This window comes from Chiloscyllium plagiosum, unplaced genomic scaffold (assembly GCF_037043375.1).
Source record: "Chiloscyllium plagiosum isolate Xiang-an unplaced genomic scaffold, Cpla_swu_hap1 HiC_scaffold_45, whole genome shotgun sequence".
In the NCBI taxonomy this organism is placed as follows: domain Eukaryota; kingdom Metazoa; phylum Chordata; class Chondrichthyes; order Orectolobiformes; family Hemiscylliidae; genus Chiloscyllium; species Chiloscyllium plagiosum.
In genome coordinates, this window is record NW_028270183.1 from 56408360 (window position 1) to 56429665 (window position 21306).

Consider the following 21306-nt stretch of genomic DNA (forward strand, 5'->3'; position numbering starts at 1 on the left):
GGACAAATTACTATCGTGCTCTCTGTACCAAAATTAATAAAAGACGGACTTCTGCATCCTCATATCAGAATGTAACCCAGGGAACATTGTGGGAAATCTGCGCTACTCCCCCAGAAAGATCCGCAGTCCCTACTCACGAGGTTTAAATGCCAATACCATACACATCCTCTGGTGATGCTCTGGGCACGATTTCGAATCTCTTCGAGCTTTTCCAGCGATCCCGATCTCGGAAACTCTTCCCCACAGACACAACAAAGTTTTTACTTCGCACAATTAAAGGACAGTGACAGTGAACGGAGGAACTCTGATAGATCGTCTGTGATACCTGGTTAGAAGTGACGAATTGGAAATGCTTCCCATTGAATGTGCAATAAAGGGGAAACAGAAAGGCAACTCCTTCGAGTCCAGGGAAGAATGGGCTGTCTCATTACCCCTGCAGCGGGTGCACCACTCAAAGCGCCAAGCACTTCCTGTTATTGCTGATTTGTTAGGGAAACTAACCCTGCCCATGATTCCCTCTGATAGGTTGATGATCCCTCTGCCTCTAATTCTGTTCGGTTGGTGCATCTGCCCCGACCCACATTCTCTCTGATATGTTAGAGGTCCAGCTGCTCCAGCTCAGTTCCAGCTCCACCACTTGCTTCCCATTCGTCGTGCAACGTCATCACACACGTGGGCAGGGTACTGTAGCATGCACGTCGCGTGTGATGCTTGGAATGCAATTTTCATCTGTTACATCTCAGGCGGTGAGTGACAGTTAAATAGGAATGCAGCTTTCTGCGCAATATACCAGCAAGAAGTTTTCATTATTAATCAGTTTATGCCTCAAGCCCTAAATATGGGTTTACTATGGCAACTCTTTAAAACGCTGAGAAGTTCAGTCTTTTTTTCTGAGAAACAGGCGCCAGTCAGTGGCCACTATCTTGTATCAGCGCGAGTTAGAGTGCGCAGGTGCGGTTATCATAGTGATGTTGCAGAAAGTGGGTCGTGCTGTGTGTAACCCCTTCCCCCTTCTTCGCCCCTCCACCACCCAATCTGAGCCAAGTCTCCATCTGTGGCTCTGCTTTTTTGTTTAGTTAATCCCGGTGGGAGGGAGGATTTACGGTGGAAAAAGGGAAACATGAAGGGGAGATTAAGCTGGATGGGATAAAAAGAGCAAACCCAAGAGAAGCCAATCCCTGTAATCCTCTGTACACTTACAGGGCTCTTAGCAGCCGGGTGTCTGACTGAGTCATTACTCCACATGAAGCAGGAATATAGTTCCTGGTGTGACTGCACCAATCGGTGGCCTGCTAATGGGCAACTTCATCCCTGACATTGTCTTGATAATTTTACAGGATCTCCAAAGTATAGGGATCTCTGTCTCTCCTGGCTGAGTCCTCAGATAAACTGGAATCCAATGGACAGCATTAACATATACTTTCTCTGCACTGTATGTGATGTGATTTTATTTCAGTTAAAGTTAAAAAATATAGTGAAACTTAAAACAGTTCAGAAAAGATTTGCAAAGGATGTTGCCAGGCTGAAGGATTTGAATTTTTGGGAGAGGGCAAATTTGCTGGGGCAAATTTCTCTGGAGTATAGGAGGCTGAGAGGTAACCTTACAGGGGTTTATACATTCATGAGAGTTGCGGCTATGATAAATAGAGAAGCTATTTACCCCAGGGTAGGCGAGTGCAAACTGCAGGCTATAGGTTTAAAGTGAGAGGGGAACGAGTTAAAAGGGATATTCGGGGCAATGTTCCCATGTAGAGGGTGGTGTGTATTTGGAATGAACTGCCAAAGGAGGTGGAGGCTGTATATTTACAACATTTAGAAGAATTTGGATGGGCATATGAAAAGGAATCGCTCAGATGGATATGTGCCAATGCAGGCAAATGGGTCTTGATTTATTCAGGATATCTGGTCGGAATGGATGGATTAGACTAAATGATCTGGTTCTGTGCTGTACATCTCCATGACTCAATGAAGCTCTTTCCACACTCAGATCACTGGAACATTGTAGCTGAGGCTGTGTAAATGTTACAGCACAGCAATTCAGGCAGCATCCGAGGACGCTGCCTGATTTGCTGTGCTCTTCTAGCACCACTGATCCAGAATCTGGTTTCCAGCATCTGCAGTCATTGTTTTTACCCTGTGTAAATGTTACAGTCGACTGCAAGCTCATGTGTAACAGAACAGGACTTAAATTTTCGGCCGCTTGAGGCTGTTCCAAAACTCACTAGAATTATGGCTGATCTGACATTACTCATGTTCATTTCCAAGTGTTTTCCATGACACTTGATTCCCTGCAAATCTATCTCGGCCTGAAAAATACACAAGGACTCTGCCCCCACAGCAGTCTGTAGCTCTCGAACCATCAACTTTCCTACTCCTCGGATGCTGCCTGATCGGCTGTGTTTTTATTTCCAGCACGACGTTTTTGCCTCTAATTCTCCAGTACCAGCAGCCCTCACTTTCTCTGTTCAGAATCTGATTTGATTCAGGAAGTCACCTCCCATTGTCCTAAACTCCAATGCGTAGTGTACCATCTGTCACTGGTTAAAGCTCTTTCCACTATGCACTGTTTTAGAACCCTTGCTGATGATTTATAAAAAAATCATTTGTGTGAATCTTAGAGCTGAATGGTAATCACTGCGCTGAGGGCGGAAGCTTGTGTTAAAAATTAATAAATAAAGATGTTGATGTTTATTTCTGAGGCCAGGCCTGGAAGTTAATTGTAGATTAGTTCTTGATCTAAAACTCTGTAGTCACCTTTGGCAATAAATGATGTCAACACCTGAGAACGTATGCTAGCAAGTCTGGGAGAGGAAATGATCAGACAGAGGGAAGGGCTGGAGGGTTCTGAACTGTGCCTTTCTGTGGAAAGGAGTTTGGTTATTAATGCTTCATGAAGGTTTAACAATCCGATGTGCATGTGAAACAATGCAGCGCGTAAACTAGTAAAGTACTATGGTCAGTTCATTTTTGCTTTTATACATTGTGCACTATTTGTTTTTCCTGTCTTTGGTGTGAATGGGGCTGAAAGCAAAGGTCATTGGTTTAAATTGTTGCTGTTTTCGCTGACGAGTAAGTGCAGTGTGCTGTTGGCTGCTCTTGTGTGTGTTCGTGACTGAGATTGATGGTAAAGTGTCAAAGTCTGCATCTTTTTCACTGAGCTGTCTGCCAATCTGAAAGAGATTGAGAGAATGGAACAGGAAATTGAGGAAGAGAACCAAGTGGGATAGGAGGGGTTAGAAATGTGTGTCAGTTTTCACACGTCACCCCACCACACAAACCCAGCCGATTGTTCTCTCTCTGACCCCTTCCCCATTCCCCATCTCAACACACCCTCCATCCCTCTCCCTTTCCCCAGTATCAGCAAAGACCCTAAGATTTTTTTTTTATTTTTCCGCATACTATGTTGCTTTTCACAGAACACAGAATTTGAGAAATGGGTGGAAAATGAGAGACACAGCAGTAATTCCATAAGCTTCCGACTGATGCTCACCTCCTTGACCTTCTTGAGCTTCTGCAGTCTGTGTGGTGAAGCTGCTCCCAGATTACTATTCGGTAAGGAGATATAAGATTTTCCCCCGGGGGTGATATCGTACTGCTGATATCTGTATCAGTTATAATCATTTTTTTTAATATATACAACCTTGAACAGAATAGCAACACAGAAAATAGGAACAGGAGTAGGCCATTATTGTGTTTGATCCTGCTCCACTACTCAGTGATATCATGGCTGTCGTGCAACTCAGTAACCTGTTACCCATTTCAGATCCATAGTATTTGACCTCTTTAGCCTTCAGAACTATATCTAACTTCTTCTTCGAAACATTCAATGTTATTACTGTAACTGCTTTCTGTGGCAGGAAATTCCATTGAAGAAATGTCATCATAAATTCAGTCCTAACCAGTTACTCCACATCCTTAAACTGAGCCCCTTTGATTCCTGAATTCCTCGATAATCAGACCATCCTTCCTGTATTCACTTTGTTAGTTCGGTTCAAATTTTATTGGCTTCTGTGTGATCCTCTATATTCTTCCATACTCAAATGAATTTCATCCTGATCAATCCATTTTGTCACACATGTCAGTGCTGCTATCCCACGAATCAGGCTGATCAATGTTTGTTGTACAGCCTGCATAGCAAGAACATCTTGTACCAGATAATGATTGCAACATGGCATACAACACTCCAGGTGTGGTCTCACCAAGAACCTTTACAATTTCAGCAAGACATCCCTCTCCCTGTACTCGAATCCTCTCGCTGTGAAGGCGAACATACCATTTGCCTTCTTTACCTCCTGCTGCACCTCTGGAAGTTCATTCCACACATGAACCGATTCTGTGGGAAAAATCATCTCGTTTCTTTTTTTAAATGATTCTCTTCTCAGCTTTAAAATCTGGCCCTAGACTTAAGATTCCCCTCCCTCCTCCCCCCCCCCCACCCCCACCACTACCACAAGGAAAAGGCGGCTGCAATTGCCTATACCCCTCAATCTCTACCTCATTCACTCCTGTGAAAGAAGTCCTAGCCGACCCAGCACATCCCTATGATTCAATCCCGCCAGTACCATCCTGGACGATCTGCAGTTTAATACTTGTTGTTCACATAACAGGGCAACCAGAACTGGTAAAAGTATTTCAGAGGCTTCACCAATATTCCGTAAAACTTCAACATGATGTCCCAACTCCTATACACAGAATTACGATCAATGAAAATAAGCATACTAAATGTCTTTTTAAATCACCTGGTCGATATGTGATACAAACTTTAAAAAATTATGAAACTGAACCACAATATGTCTGTTCCACAGCACCATGTAAAGGGCGACTTTAATTATGCAAATCCTACCCTTGTTTGTTTTTACAAAATGCAATACTTCACATTTATCCAAATTGAACTCTATCTGCAATAAGTCAATCTATAAACCCAATTGATTAAGATCTCTTTCTAATCCTAGGTAACCTTCCAAACAGTCCACTGTAATTAAGATTTGTCATTCATAAAATTACCAATCATGCCTTCTACCTTATGACCTAAATCAATTATGTAAATGACAAACGAAAGTACAGCCAGCACCGATCTCTTTGGAACCATCTAGCCACAGGCCTCTAGTGCAACTAAACACCCTCCATCACCTCACCCCATCTTCTGTTGTTCAATTAATTTGTATCTAATTGTCAAGCTCACCTTGAAACCCATGTGATCTAACTTGACTAATTATTCGACGGTGTTGAAACATATCAAAGTCTTTATTAAAGTCCAAGTGAAGAATGTCTACTGTTCTTGTCTCAATCCTCATGACTACTTCATCAAAATGTCAATCAAATTCGTAAGACACAATTTCCCTCACAGAAGACAATAGTGCTGATCTCTAATCATTGGTTGGCTCTCCAAACTCGATCTTTCAGTATCACCTCCATCAACTTATCCACCATCAATGTTAGACACACAGAGCTGTAGTTTCCAGACTATTCCTTACATAATTTCTTAAACAAAGGCACAACATTAATCGCAGGCATCCAACACCTCACCCATATTTATGGATGATACACATCTTTCTGCAAGGAGCCCTTCCTTAGTTTCCTTCAATGCTTTCCACAAGACTCTGCGATATCCTAGATCATGCACCAGAGATTTATCCAACTATGTATATTTTTTTAAGAACTCCAGCAACACCACTCCTGCAATGTGAACTTTTAAAAAATAATCAATATTTATTTGGCCTAAATTTCTCCAACTTCCTTCAGTCCAACTCGCGCATACTAACCTCACTGAACTTATCCCACTTGCTTGCATTTGGTCCATATACCTCTAAACCTTTCCTGTTCATGTAACTGTACAAATGCCTTTTAAATGTGGCATATTCATGCACTAATGGAAATGTCTTTTCAATATTGAACCAAATCCAAATATATGATTTCTTCTGGATTTTCAATCCACACATAAACTGTTCACTTAGGAAAAATTCCCCATTTCTTTTATTTTTACCATTCTCTTCTCAGCTTTAAAATCCAGCCCTTGACTTGAAAACTTTACCTGAATCTCCCACGCCCTCTTGCTATTCTTTCCACATACAAACCACCATCTGTAAGAAATGGTTGCTGCTCTCTTCTTAATCTTTCTTCTCTCAACTGAAATGTATATACTGGAGTTTTGTACTCCCCGATCCAAAGGAAAATGATCCTTTGCTGTTCATCTTAACTATATACCTCATGATTTAATAAACTTTTCTAAAGTTACACCTCAACCTCCAGTGAAGAAAGTCCCAGCCTATCAAGTCAATCCTCATAACACACACCCTCCAGTCCTGATAGTATATAGACTTTGTGTAGCATGAAGCCACACAGATTAGAAAGTCAGTCCAGCCGCTAGAAACATCACCTAGCCTTAATTTCCTTTGGCTCTTGGTTGAATCGTTTCACAATACAAACCGTCCAGTTTTGTACATGGTGAGTGAACATAGAGTCACAGAGATGCATGGCATGGAAACAGTCCCAACGGTTCAACTCATTCATGAAAACCAGCTATCCTAAATGAATCTCGTCCCATTCGCCAGCCCTTGGGTCATATCCCTCCTAAAACCTCGCTATTCATGTACCCATCCGAGTAACTTTTAAAGGTTGGAATTTTACCAATCTTCACCACTTTGTCTGCAAGCTCATTCTATACATTCTATTAAAGAAAAAGCCACTTCAGTCCCGTTTAAATCTGTCGCAGGGCAAAAAACAAACCTTGCATATTTACCCTCTTCATACCCGCCATGAATTTATAAACCTCTGTAAGGTCACACCTCAGCTCCGACATTCCAGGAAATTCTGAGCTAGCTTTCTCCACAGTAAAAACTGACACGCAAAATTAATTTATTACATCTCTCATCTGCCGAATTTCAACACAAAGACGACCTATGTGATCTTTTAAGGTGCTAAATTAGATTTCTCGTAGCTCTCTTGCACTAAATGTACTTGTAAAACCTCTTTGGATTATCCTTAGTCTGGGACAGATAAGATTATTTCATATCCCCTCTTTGCCTTCCTGATCTTCATCTGAATAAAGCTCCTGCACTCTTTGTATTGTTTAAGAAATTCGTTTGAACCTACATGTCTGTATCTTCTTTCTTTATTCTTGATTACCGCTTCAATAACTTTATTCACCCATTGTTTTCCAATCATACCCACCTTACTGTTCACGCTAATGGAAACATAATGGCTCTGAACTCGTGTTATTACACTTTTAAAGCCTCCCACTCACCTGCGAACAGTCTACTCAATCAACGTTTGGAAGTTCTTGTCTTATACCATTAAAATGTGCCTTATTCCCATTAAAACTTTAACTTTTATGGAAGTCTTATCCTTATATAACTGCTTAAAAACTGACAGAATTATGATCACCACAGCTGAAGTGTTCCCTTGCTATGACATTAGTCAATTGCCCTGGCTTATTACCCAAGAGAAGGTCAAGTTTTGTTACTTCTCTTGTAGCAGTAATTATATGTTGGTAATGATTCTTCTTAAACGTACTTAACAAATTATTCTACATCCAAAATTTTGACATATGGCATTAGCAGTCAATTTTTTGAAAAATTAAAATCACTGACTCTAACAACCACAATAATATTTACATTTAGTGCATATCTTCTGACATAGTTGCTCCTTAGTTTTCCTCTAATTATTGGGGGGCCTACAGTACAATCTCATCAACGTGATCATTCCATTCATTTTTTTAAATTTCAAACCATGCATTTTCACTGCATGATTTTTCAGAAACAGTCTCCACTTACAGTATAAATGTTTTCCTTAATCAAAAACACCACTCTTCCCCTTCTTTTCCTTCCCATTCTATCCTCGTATACCCCCCTCATATTTCTAAACTCCATCGACTATAGACCCAGAGTCCCCAGCTGTTGTTTGTATGATAAGCCCTTCATTCTAGGATCATTTTTCTAGACTTACTCGAAATGCCAACACATCCTTCTTTAGGGACAGGGTTGAACACTGCTAACAATATTCCAAATCTGGTTCTAACCTGAGCTGATACAGGCGCAGACGTACATCGCTGCACTTGTGTTCTACTCCCCTTGCAATAAATCTTAAAATAGCATTTGGTTTCCGTACCGCCAGCTGAAACTACGTGCTAACCTTAACAGAATTCCTGAATTAGATCTCGATTGGCATTTTACTCTTCATATTTCTGAAGCCGTAGAAAATAACTTTGGTGTCTAGTCTTCCTATCAAAACGCATCATCTTCACATTTCCCCCACATTTTATTCTGTCTGCCATTTCATTGTCCGCTCTCCTAACCTGTCCAAATCCTTCTGTCATGGCCCCTACGCCCACTTCCTCAACACTACCTGTCCGTCCACCTATTTTTGTCATCTGTAAACGTAGCAAACACGCTCTCAGTTCCTTTGTCAAAACGTTCATGTATAACGTGAATATTTGTGGTCTCAAAACAAAACACTTTTAGAACACAGCAAGTTACCACCTGCAGAAGTAAAGGGTGTCTTTATCTTGACATTCTGACTTCTGCTAGGCTGGCAATCCTCTATCTTGCCACTAACACCATGATCTCATTTTATTTCACAGCCTGCTGTACGGTACTTTGTCGAAGGCATTCTGGAAATCCAAATAGATCACGTCCACAGGTTCTCATTTGTCTAACTTGCTTGTTCGTTGCTCCACTTGATGAAGTCATGCTGACTCAGCCCTATTTTGCCACGCACATCCAAGTACTCGGTAGTCTCGTTCTTAAAAACGGACTATAAACGCCGATGAACCACGAAGGTGAGGCTACCATCTCTATAGTTTCCTTTTTCTGTCTCCGACCTTCTTAAACGGGGTGTTGCATTAGCCATGTTCCAGTCATCTGGGACCCTCCCTGACTCCAATGGTTTCTGAAAGATCACCTCTGCAATCTCCTTAACTAAATCCTTCCGATCTCTGGAGTGTAGTCCTTCCAATGTGGATGATTTATCAACATTCAAAGATTGCAGCTTTCCCATCGTCTCTCTTTAGTGATGGGCAGTGCACTTGCTTCTGTTCCATATCTCTCTTGAAGTTCTTGTATGCTGCTGTGGACTTCCATTGTGCAAACTGATATAAGATACCTATTCAGTACATTCGCCATTCCTTTGTTCCTTGATCCAGCTTTTCCAGCCTCATTTTCCAGTGGTGCAATATCCACTTGTGCCTCTCTGTGACCTTTCAGATGTTTAAAAATCGCCTGTAATTTTTTTTTAAAATTAGTACCTAGCTTCATCTCATATTTCACTTTTCTCTACGAATAGTTCTTTTTTCTCAGTTATACTCTACTATTTTTAAAGCTTTCCATATCCTCTCGCTTCCGCTAAGCCTCACCACACTGTAGGGTTTTTTTCTTTTCTTTTGCTTTTATGTTCTTCCTGACATCGTTTGTCAGGCCTGGTTATCACATCCTTCCCTTCGTCTGTTTCTTCTTCCTTGGAATGAGTTTCTGCCCTATGTCAAGAATGACCACAGAAACTCCTGCCATTGCTGCTTCACTGTCTCCCCTGCTAGGCTCCGTCTTCCAAACAACTCAAGACATCTCCTCCCTCGTTTCCTTATAGTTTCCTTTACTCAGTTGTAATACAATTGCATCTGCTTCAATTTCCATCCCCCTCCTCCACCCCACTCCCTCAAACTGCAGAATTCCTTTACCTTGAGTTCTCGAATCAAACCTCCCTCATGACACATCACTACATCCATTCGCTGGCTCTACTACAATCTACTCGAAAAAAATATCGTAGAAATTCCCAAAATTCTTTATCTTGAGATTCGTTGCTCAACTGATTTTCCCAGTCTACCTCCGTATTAAAATCGGCGCCACAGCCTGCAACATGATTATTGCAATAATACCTTTCTGACTTGCCTTTCCTATCTCCTGTTTTCTTTTCTTCCCCACATCCTGACGACTAATCGAAGGCTTGTACACAAGTTCCGTCATTTTTCCTGTCTTCCCTATTTGCCTGCCTTTTACATAACGTGTCTCCTTGGATTTTTAGCTCCCAGCCCCGATCACCTTGCAGCTGTCTCTGTGATGTCCACAATAACGTACCTGTCAATACCAACCTGTGCTCTCAGCGCATTTATCTTGTTTCATGTACTGCATGTTTCAAGTACAACACCTCTTGTTCTATCCCTCTTCTCATGGAAGTCTCTTATCTGCTGCGCATGAAGTTAGATTCATGAATCTTTCCATACTTTCTGTCCTATTACTTGTTATGGAAGTTTTAGCATGTGCTGAGCCCTCTCCAGAATTAAACGTTTTCCATAACTTTTCAGACAACTGAACCCAGGCCCCACGATTTAGTTCCAAGCCCTGTCATTCAGCCCTAGTGCGATTCACTAGGACCCTGGTCCCGGCAGGCAGCAGGTGGAGAAAGTTCTATTGGAAAAGCTCTTGTCTTTCCGAACACTGACATCAAAGATGAACGACTTCAAATCACTTTCTCCCACAACAATCTTTCAGCATTTCATTCACCTCTTTAATCTTGCTTCCGCTGTGCCAATTTGTTTATGGATCAGGTAGTAATCCAGAGATTATTATCGCTTTGGTTCTGCTTTTTAAGTTAGCTCCGAGCTGTTCATCTTCTTTCAGCAGAAACTCTTTCCTCTTTCGACCTGCATCGGCAACTGGATCAGTCCTCTCCCACGGCAAGTTCCTCTGAACCTGGATGAGAGAATGTAAACATGGGCACCAAGCAGGCAACATAGTATTTGGGACTATCGATGCTGGCAAAAGGGAAAAGAGTCCCCAATGAGAACTACAGTTCTCTTTTCTGCCCCCTCTGCAGAGTCCTGTGGTCAGTTTGATCATCGTCCGCACATCTCCTACTCTCAGTCACACAGCGAGCAAGAATCCCAAAATTGTTAGACAAGCTGAAAGGCTGAGGCTCCTTCAGCTTTTCCCTCTGACTCGCTCTACCTGCCTTACTCATTTTCATGTACTCCTGACCCTGACCACTGACCGATTAGCCGTAGTTAATTTGAGGAATATGACTGCTTTCTGAAACAGAGCATTTAGTAAAGTTTTCCTTTTCTTGATGTGTGGCGTGGTTCAGACTCCAGCTTATCCATCTCTGCCAGAGTCCTTTAAGGAAGCAACACTTGCTGTGAATGTAGTCACTATGATCCACAATGGAGTACTCAAGCTCCCATATAATGCAGTTAAACCGCAGCGCCTGCTCTGAAATCTTTACTGTAATCACTCCTTACTATGTTTCTTAAGTATTTCATCATGAAAGACCATCCAACGTTGGTGGGAAGACTAATTGACTGCACTCAAGTGGCCAGAATTGATTCAGTACAGATATCTTGAAGGATTGTGTGTGACAGAGATTACAGAGATGGGAGTGATCGCTATCGTGAAGGGATATTCTTTTGTTTTAAATTCTGATTTTTATGGACTACCAAGGTGTTCAGGTCAATAAGCTGAGGGTGAGGAGTACACGACTTAGTGCGTTTGAGCACACGTGCAGTTTAATGTTGGATGAGCTGATGATTAGAGGGAAATTGTATATAGGACGTGGATCAGGAGTGTGTTAGGATCTCACAGTTTCAAAGTTACAATAAATTGTATTTGTTTTTTCATCATATGGGCCTGAGACTGTACTGGTGTCTGGCCATGTCACTGAAATGGAAATGAAAAATCAAAGTGAGATGATTCTGATTCAGCAAGTTACCAGAGTGATCGATACAGTTGGAGTTAGGAAGATTGTAGCAGGGACTGAAGGTCGTAGCTTCCAGTGAAAAAAGGATCAGGAGTAGCCATTTGGGCCCTTGTACCGGCTCAATCAGTAAATGAAATTTTGGCTGATTTGCAACGTCACTCACATTTACCTACCTTTGCCCCTTATGCCTGAATACCTCCACTGAACAACGGTTTGATTAGCTCAGACTTAAAACAAACCAATGTTTCATGGAGTATTGTGAGCTGAATTTGGAACAAAGTTACAACGTTCGACCACCTTAGGTTAACATTGCTTCCTTATATGTCTACTGAACGGTGTAGCGCTCATTCTTAGACTATGCTCCTGTGTTCTAGATTAAATGTGAGGACATTTCTCTGGAGAGTGCTGAATATCTGGACATGATGTAAATCGGAGGGAGCCTGGAGGTGGTGATAGTCACATACGCTGGATTTCTGCATCTTTCATTGTAGTGCATGTGGATGGTTTGGGAGGTTTGCAAAAGCTCTGGTTGAGTTGTTGGTCAGTAAAACCCTTCTTATTCACCATATCCTCCTCTATTCATCTCTATTCCCCCGATATCCCATTCCCCAACATCCCATAGAGGTTTAGTCTGTTTGAGCACTCTGGATGGCTTTAAATTCCCTATGGCACATACATGTCCTAGTTTTTTTTTAACTTGGTATTTTTCACAATCCCTTTTTTTGTGTGCCCAACCCCATAAACTACCAGATTATTTCAGCTCAATCTCCGAACCTATTGTCATTGGGAAAATGGTAGACTGTGTTACTAAAGTTGGATTAACAAAACATCTAGAAATAAATGATACATTCAGGCCGAGTCAGTTTTGTGAAGGGGAAATCATAGCTGAAACGTTTACTAAAATATTTTCAGGAGGCAACAAGGAAGTTAGCCAATGGGGAGCCAGCAGAAAGAGTATATTTGGAATACCAGAAAACATTAAGTACATTATTTTGTATGAGCCTACTTACTCAGAGAAAAACCCATGATCTCTCACTGCACACTTATTGAGGCTTGGCTCATGAATTCAAGGCAGGGAGTTGAGATAAACACAGTATTTCCATGTTGAAAAATTATTACCTGTGGCATCCCACAGGTCAGTAGGTATTTACAATATGAAGGTATACAAATGACTTGGATGACAGAAGTGAACGTAATGCCGCCAAGTCTGCAGATTATACAAAATAGATGAGGAGGCAGGGAGTGAGAATATTGGCATGATACTACAGGACGATGGTGAGGACTGAAGATGCTGGAGATCAGGGTCAAAAAGTATGGTACTGGAAAAGCACAGTGGGTCGGTCAGCATTCGATGAAGAGTAGCGTCGACATTTGGAGCATAAGCTCTTCATCAGAAATATGGGTTGGGGGCGGGTGCCGGGGGTCTGACAGGTAAATGGGAGGATGGTGGGACTGGGGAGACGATGGATGAAGGTGGTGGTTGATGGTGAGAGTTCAGAGTGAAAGGTGTAGCAAGTAGCTGGGAAGTTAGATGGAGAGTTCGGATAGTTCGAGGGGGCGGATCCAAGTTTCAGAGTTGAAAGTGGGATAACGTGGTGGGGAGGGGTTTTGAGAACTGGTGAAATTGATTCCGTGTGGTTGGAGGCATCCAAGGTGAAATAAGTGGCATTGTTCTAAGTGTTGGTAGGTTAGAATCTGGCGGTGAAGGAGGCCAAGGACTTGTATATCCTTGGTGGAGTCTGGGAATGGGGAGTCAAAATGTTTGGCCATACAGCAGTGGAGTTCTTTCCTGCATGTGTCCGAGGGATGTTCTCTGAAACATTCTGCATAATGGCGTCCTGTCTTCTCAATGTTGAGGAGACTACATTGAAAGCAATGTACGTAGTAACTAATGTGCCTGGAGATGGAGGAGAATCTATGTGATGTGAAAAGATCCTTTGGGGCCTTGGATGGAGGTGAGGCGGAAGATGTAGGCACATGTTTTGCACTTATTTCTGTGGTAGGGGAAGGTGCCAAGTGTGCAGGGTAGGTTGGTTGAGGTTGTGGACCTCACAAAGGAGTCGCAGAGGGAATGTTCTCTGCGGAACGCAGATGGAGGTTGGGAGGGAAATATATCTCGGTTGGCAGGGCCTGACGATAGTTGGTGGAAATGGCGGAGGATGATGAGTTTATCGGGAGATTTCCATGTGGTCAATGATGCCTTCCTGTGCATCTCCTGCACTTCCTGCACCTCTGCCCTTGAACGCCACCTCTTTAACTGCAACAAGGATAGAATCCCCTGATCCTCACCTTCCACACCACCAACCTCCGGATACAGCACATTATTCTCTGGTATTTCTGCCACCAACAGTCAGACCACACCCTGTCCAACCATTCCCCCGCCCTGCGCTTGAAGGTTTGGTGAATGATTTGCCTCCACGGCGAGCCTCCAACTACATGTCCACACTATCGTTATGACTATGTCATTACCCCTCAGGAACAGTACTTGACTCTACCCCACCTCAGCAGAAAGCGAGGAATGCAGATGCTGGAGATCAGAGTCAAATAGTGTGGTGCTGATAAAGTGTAGCCATTCAGGCAGCATTCGGGGAGCAGGAGAATCGATGTTGCGAGCATTCACTATGAAGAGCTTACATTTGAAACATCGACTTTCCTGTTCCTTGAATGCTGCCTTTCCAGCTGTACTTTTCCAGTGCTACAATTTTTGACTTTATCCCAACTCTGCTTACCTGCTTCGGAAAATTACATACTGCATTTGTCACCATTCAGTTGATTCTTCTCTCATGTACTTCACAGCCTGTAACATTCTATTCCTCAGAAATCTCAGATCATCCAGACCACTAAACAAAAAAAAAACAAATAACTGCGGAAGCTGGAATTCTGAGACAATAGCAATAATTGCTGGACAACCCCAGCATGATCTCAGTACAACTGATTTGTTGAAATTAAACTGCAAATAGGACAAAGAGAAAGATGCATTACAATAACTGCCACATCCTGCTTCTCCTTTTTGTTCTGAAGTTAGTGTTTCGGATCAGGCAATTCACTCTCTCCTTCGCAAGTGCTCATAGGAATGGTGGACGAAATGCTGGCTCAGCCATTGCTGAACAAATGGAAAAAAGATACTTTTGCCATCCTAATCATTTGCTGCTCATGTGGACGACATCAATGTGATTCATATCACAAGTTAGCCAGATCCCTCTATCTTTCGAATCCTGCAACAGCTCTTTCAAATTAAAGGTTCCTCATTGATTGTTCCGGACAGATATCACAGTCTACACATTGCACTGCATTTGACAATGTTTTACCCATCACTGACCATCTCCACATCACTGAATTTGAATGTCACTAACATTTCATTCACTATTTCCCTTCCAAACTACTTTCAACGTGAATATATTCAATGTTTAAAATCGCAGCCTGAACTAAATTATTTTGGAAATCCAAATATCCTTTTGTCCCTTTATTTCCCTTGTTCATTGTGTATCAGTACCTGTCAACTTGAACCCGTGTCCTCTAGTTTTGAACTCCGTCATCATCGGAAAATGATCTTGGCCAGTCATCCATCAATGCCCCTCATGATTTTATAAACCTCTAGAAGATCACGCCCCAGGCTGGAACATATAAGCGAAAAATGCCCTGGCAAATCAGTCTCACCTTATTACTCAAGCCTCAACCCCCACCCCAGCCCCAGTAACCTCCTTGTAAATTTTTTTCTGCGCCTTTTCAAGTTTCACAACGTCATTCCTGTAGCAGGTAACCAGAATTGTAAGCAGTATTCTAAAGTGGCCTCACCAAGTGGCCTCACTAAAGTGGCTAAAACATGACATCCCGACTCCAATCATCGGTGTTGTCACTAATGAAGGCCAGCGTGCCGAATGCTTTCTTCACCACTTTGTCTACCTTTTACTTCATTTTACCTGCTCTGAAAGTCATTTCCTTATCGGGTGCAAAGGTATTTGATTTCTTTACTGCAATATTTTGCTACCAAGATGGATCTGTGGACCAGCATGTAAGGTCTCTCTTTTCCTTTGAATTCCCTAGGTTCGTGCCATTCATTGAGTATTCGCATACCGTGTTACTTCCAAAGTGCATCAGCCCATGTTTTTCATGATTAATTACAAGTTCCACTATATGCCCATGTCACAAATCCATCTTCAAGCTCCTGGAACCTAAAACCTTCTTCTTCACTGTTAACTACTTTGTCAATTTTCATATCATCAGCAAATTTACTCATTATTTCCCGACGTTTTTCTATATTGTTTATACACAAACGTTTTGTGGCAAGGAGAGAGGTTGGAGAGAAGCGAAGGCTTCCCTGAAGATTTTATGTGGGTGAGATCTAGGGTAGTTGCATGTTTCTCCTGTCGCAAGTGAGAGCCATGACACATTTCTGCGCCGACAACATCTGGGGGAAATACAGCCAACTCCAGCTCCTGGAAAATCGAGGTAGGGAACTGGAGCTGGAGCTGGTTGAACTGTGGATCATCCAGGAGGCTGAGGGGGAAACTGAGAGGATGTGCCGGGAGGTGGTCACTCCTCAGACACAGAATAGAGACAGCTGGGTTACAGTCATGGGGAGGAAAGTGAACCGATGGACAGAGCAGGGATTCCATGTGGCAGTTCCCCTCAGCAATAAATATACCGTTTTGGATACTGCTGCTGGGAACAGCCTACCAGTGAAAGGCCATAGTTGTCAGATCTCTGGCAATGAACCTGGTATTGTGGCTCAGAAGGGAAGAGGGGAGAAAAGAAAAAGTGGTAGGAGTCTCAACAGTTAGATGGATTGACACGAGATTTTGTCCAGGAAGGTACGTTGCCTCCCCAATATCAGCATCGAGGATGCAACCGATCGGGTTTACAGGATTCTGAAGGGAGAGGGGGAGGAGCCAGAAATCGCGGTACATATTGGCACCAATTATATAGCCAGGAAAAAGATTGAAGATCTCAAGAGTGACTACAGAGACCCACTATGAAAGCTGTAGATCAGGATGGGAGGGGTACTGTGCTCAGGTCTGCTACCGTTACCAAGAGATTAGATTAGATTAGATTACTTCCAGTGTGGAAACAGGCCCTTCGGCCCAACAAGTCAACACCGACCCGTCGAAGCGTAACCCACCCAGACCTATTCTCCTACATTTACCCCTTCACCTAACACTACGGGCAATTTAGCATGGTCAATTCACCTAACCTGCACATTTTTTGGATTGTGGGAGGAAACCGGAGCACCCGGAGGAAACCCACGCAGACACGGGGAAAATGTGCAAACTCCACACAGACAGTGCCTGAGGCAGGAATTGAACCCGGGTCTCTGGCGCTGTGAGGCAGCAGTGCTAACCACTGTGCCACCGTGCCGCCCATTAGTGAGGTGAGGGACAGTCAGGGAGTACAGCTTAACACGTGGCTCGGGGATGGCGCAGGATGGAGGGCTTTAGATACTTAGAGCAATGGGATGCATTCTGCGGAAGATGTGACCTGTATACGGAGGACGGGTTGCACCTGAACTGGAGGGGCACAATGTCCTGAGTGGGAGATTTGCTCATGTGGTTCGGGGTGTTTTAAATTAGTTTGGCAGCGGCGTGGGAATAACAGTTACATATCCGATACGGAGGTAATTGTAGATGGGGCAGTGACAAGATGGAGTGAATCTATCGGGAATGGGTTTCATATGATGAAACAAAGGAATCGGCTAAAATATGTCTATTTTGACGTAAGGAATGTCAGAAATAAGGTTGAACTTAGAGCATAGATCAGTTCTTGGGTCTATAATGTTGTGGCCATAAGAGACGTAGGTTTCACAGAGGAAGAAAGGTTGCGAAATTTTCCAGTGTTTAGAAGGGTTAAAAATAACAGAGTGGATGGAAAAAGAGGAGGGATGTAACATTGCTAATTCGAGAGTGCATCACAGCTGCAGAAATGCAGGTTGGCAAGGAAGGTTTGTCTACTGAGTCAGTATGGGTGGAAATTAAGAACAGCAAAGCAGCATCCACATCATTGATAGGTTTTGTTCAGGGGCCCGAATAGCAGTAGGGAGATCGAAGAACTCGTTGGCCTGTAGATTTCGAAAAAAACACAGATGTAGCAAGATTGTTGTTTGGGTGACTTCAACTTTCCCAATATTGACTGTAACCTCCTTCGCTCAGACAGCTTGGATGGAACTGTTTTTCTCATGTGGGTTCAGTCGGTTTTCCTTATTCAGCATGTAAGCAGGCCGACGAGTGGAGAGGCCATTATGGATTTGGTGCTGGACAGTGAGCCAAGACAGGTGCCAGATCTCTCGGTTGGACTGAATCTCATTGGCCTTTGAAAATGAAAGGTGAAAGCAATATTCTCAGTGAAGTGACAGCATTCACATGTTCTGTCTGTGGACAGTTCTTCAGTCAATCATCTGGACCATCAAGAATTAAATGGGTGGAGAAACTTTGGAAATGTGGTGCCTGTGGAAAGGATTCAATGAATTATTTCTCCTGAAAGGTAATCTTTGCAACAACTCTGGCGAAAAGCTATCCAACTGTTGTGACGGTAGGAAGAGATTTGCTCAGATATCTAACCTTCTAATACACCAGTGGGCTCACACAGAGGAGAGACCATTTAATTATCTGGAGTGCGGGAAGTGCTTTCAACGTTCTCAAAACTGATATACCATCACAGTGTTCGCACTGATGAGAAACCATTCAAGTGTGCTCATATTGACAGTGTGGTCAGACCGTCATCAAATATCACTTTACATTTTCAAGCTCACTGCAGAAAGGCCGTTCACCTGCTCTGTGCGTATGAGACACCAGCGAGATCACACAGTTGAAAGACCATTCATCTTGTGTGTTTTTTGAAGAATTGATTCCAGCGAGTTCACACTGGAAAGAGGCCTGTCACCTGCTCTGAATGTGGGAAGGATTCTCTCACTTATCAAACTTGCTGAGACGCCAACGAATTCACATTGGTGAGAGGCCATTTATGTTTTCCGCACTCGGAAAAAGATTCACTTACTTCTCTCCTACTGATATACCAACGGGTTCATAGTGACAAGAAACCGTTTGAATGCCAGAATGTGGGAAGTGCTCTATAACCTCCCAGTAACTGAAGCCCCATCAACGTGTTCACAACGTGTTCATGTGCTTTCACTGTGTGACTGGGTTGCAACTGTGCATCGGCACAATTTAGCTGTTGTAATTTAGACAACAGTGACTACACTTCAAAAGAAGTTCAGTTGCTGTGAAGCATATTCAGATTTTCTGAATGTATGAAAATAAATTTGTAAGTTCCAATCAAGCCTTAACAATGAAGAAAAGGCCCAGGAACAGGGCAGTAAATGGACATCTGACAGTCTCCTTTCATGTGTGAAAACTTATGGGGTGTGGGGGTCTGTTAATTGGTGTGATTGATGTCTGAACAATTAAACACCAATCATTTAAAGACACTGTTCACATCCAATGACGTAATCCTTTGCTGACAGCAGACACACAGTTCAGTTCTGGACGTAATAACAGCAGAATACAATCACATGACATAGCTTGACTGTGTGTGTCACCATACTTTTACCAGACCACAGGGGCTGCTCTCTTCATTAGAGAAAGAAACGATTGGTGGTGATTTAAACAGACGGCCACCAGACCTCAGCTGAGGAAAGAGTTTGAGAAGGAAGACGCTTCATGGCAACCTAAACCGAGTGATAGGAATTGAAATGATGCTGTTGGCATCACACTGCTCCGTAAAACAACAATACAGCCGACTGAGCTAAATCGACACCTGTCAGTCGAGTGTTACACGTGTGGATGACTCATTGAATCCCTTGCGACACAGGTGAACGGCCCCTTCCCATAATGTATTTGGCGGTGTTTCATTTAATCATTGTTTCTCACAAATTTCTTCTCACAGCCAGATAATTTAACGTTTTTCACATTAGTGTGAGCACTCTCATATCGGCTGAGATTGGAGAACCAGGTGAACCCCTTCACAAGGAACAGGTGAAAGGTATCTCCCGTGTGTGAATATGCTGATCGTTACTGAGCAATGTCTCCTGTCAGTGTAAATCCACTGAGGTTACACGAAGTTGGATGACACAGCAAATGCCTTCAGAAAAACGGAACAGGTAAACAATATCTCTCCAGGAGGTCTGTGCTAATGAGTTTCCAACTGGTCTGGGTATTTGCAATCCGTCCTACAAGTCAGACATTTCTCACATATCTCCGTGAATCCTTTCCCATAACACAACATAGGTATCGTTTCTCTGTGTATGGATTTCGTTTAGAATGTTTAGAGCAATACAGTGCAGAACGGGCCCTTCAGCCCTCGATGTTGCGCCGACCGTGAACTATTCCAAGCCAATCCTGCTACAATATCCATTCATTGTACATGTGCTTATGGAAGGACTGTTAAAATCTCCCAAATGTGGCTGAGTTAGCTACATTGCCACTAACATTTGACAAAATCTATCACCCCTCAATTTTTAGCTACGCCCCCTACTAGCTGATGTCATCATCCTTGGAAAACTACTTTCACTATCTACTCTACCTAATCCTCTGATCATCTTGTATGTCTCTATCAAATCCATTCATATATTTCTTCTTTCCAATGTGAACAGACCGAGGTCTTTCAGCCTTTCCTCACAACACCTTTCTCCCAGACCAGGCAACGTCCTGGTAAATCTCCTCTGCACCTTTTCCAATGCTTCCACATTCTTCCTGCAAACGGGCGACCAGAACTCCACACAATATTCCAAGTGCGGCCGCACTAGCGCTTTGTATAGTTGCAGCATGACATTATGGCTCCGAAACTCAATGCTGTACCAATAAAACCTAACAAACCGTATGCCTTCTTAACAGCACTACCTACCTGGCTGGCAACTTTCAGGGATTTATTTACAGAGTCCAACATCTCTCTGCACATCCACACTACTAAACATCTTTCCATTGAGCCAGTACTCTGCCTTTCTGTTGTTCTTACCAAGTGAATCACTTCACATTTATTTGCCACCTCTCAGCTTAATTCTGTAGTTTATCTGAGTCCGCCTGCAACTTGCAACATTCCTCCACACTTCCCACGACTCTACCAACTTCAGTGTCATCTGCAAACCTACTAACCCATCCACCTATGCCTGCGTCTAATTCATGCATAAAAATGACAAACATCAGTGGTCCCAAAATAGATACTTACGACACACCACTAGCAACTGGACTCCAGGCTGAATATTTTCCATCAACCACCACACACTGCCTTCTTGCAGAAAGCCATTTTCTAATCCAAACAGCGAAATCATCCTCAATCCAATGCCATTGCATTTTCTCCAACAGCCTACCATGTGGAACCTTATGAAAGGCTTTACTGAAGTTCATGTACACCACGTCAACTGCGCAACCCCCATTCACATGCTTGGTCACCAACTCAAAAAACTCAATGAGCTTTGTCAGACATGATCTGTCCTTGACGAATCCATGTTGACTGTCAGCAATCAAACTGTTGCTTGCTAGATGATCAAAACTCAAATTTATTGTAACCTTTTCCAAGTTTTTTTCTTCTTCTAACAGACCTAAGGCTCATTGGTCTGCAATTACCACGGTTATCTCTACTGCCCTTCTTAAGGAAGGGCACAACATTTGCAATCCTCCCGTCTTCTGGTACTAAATT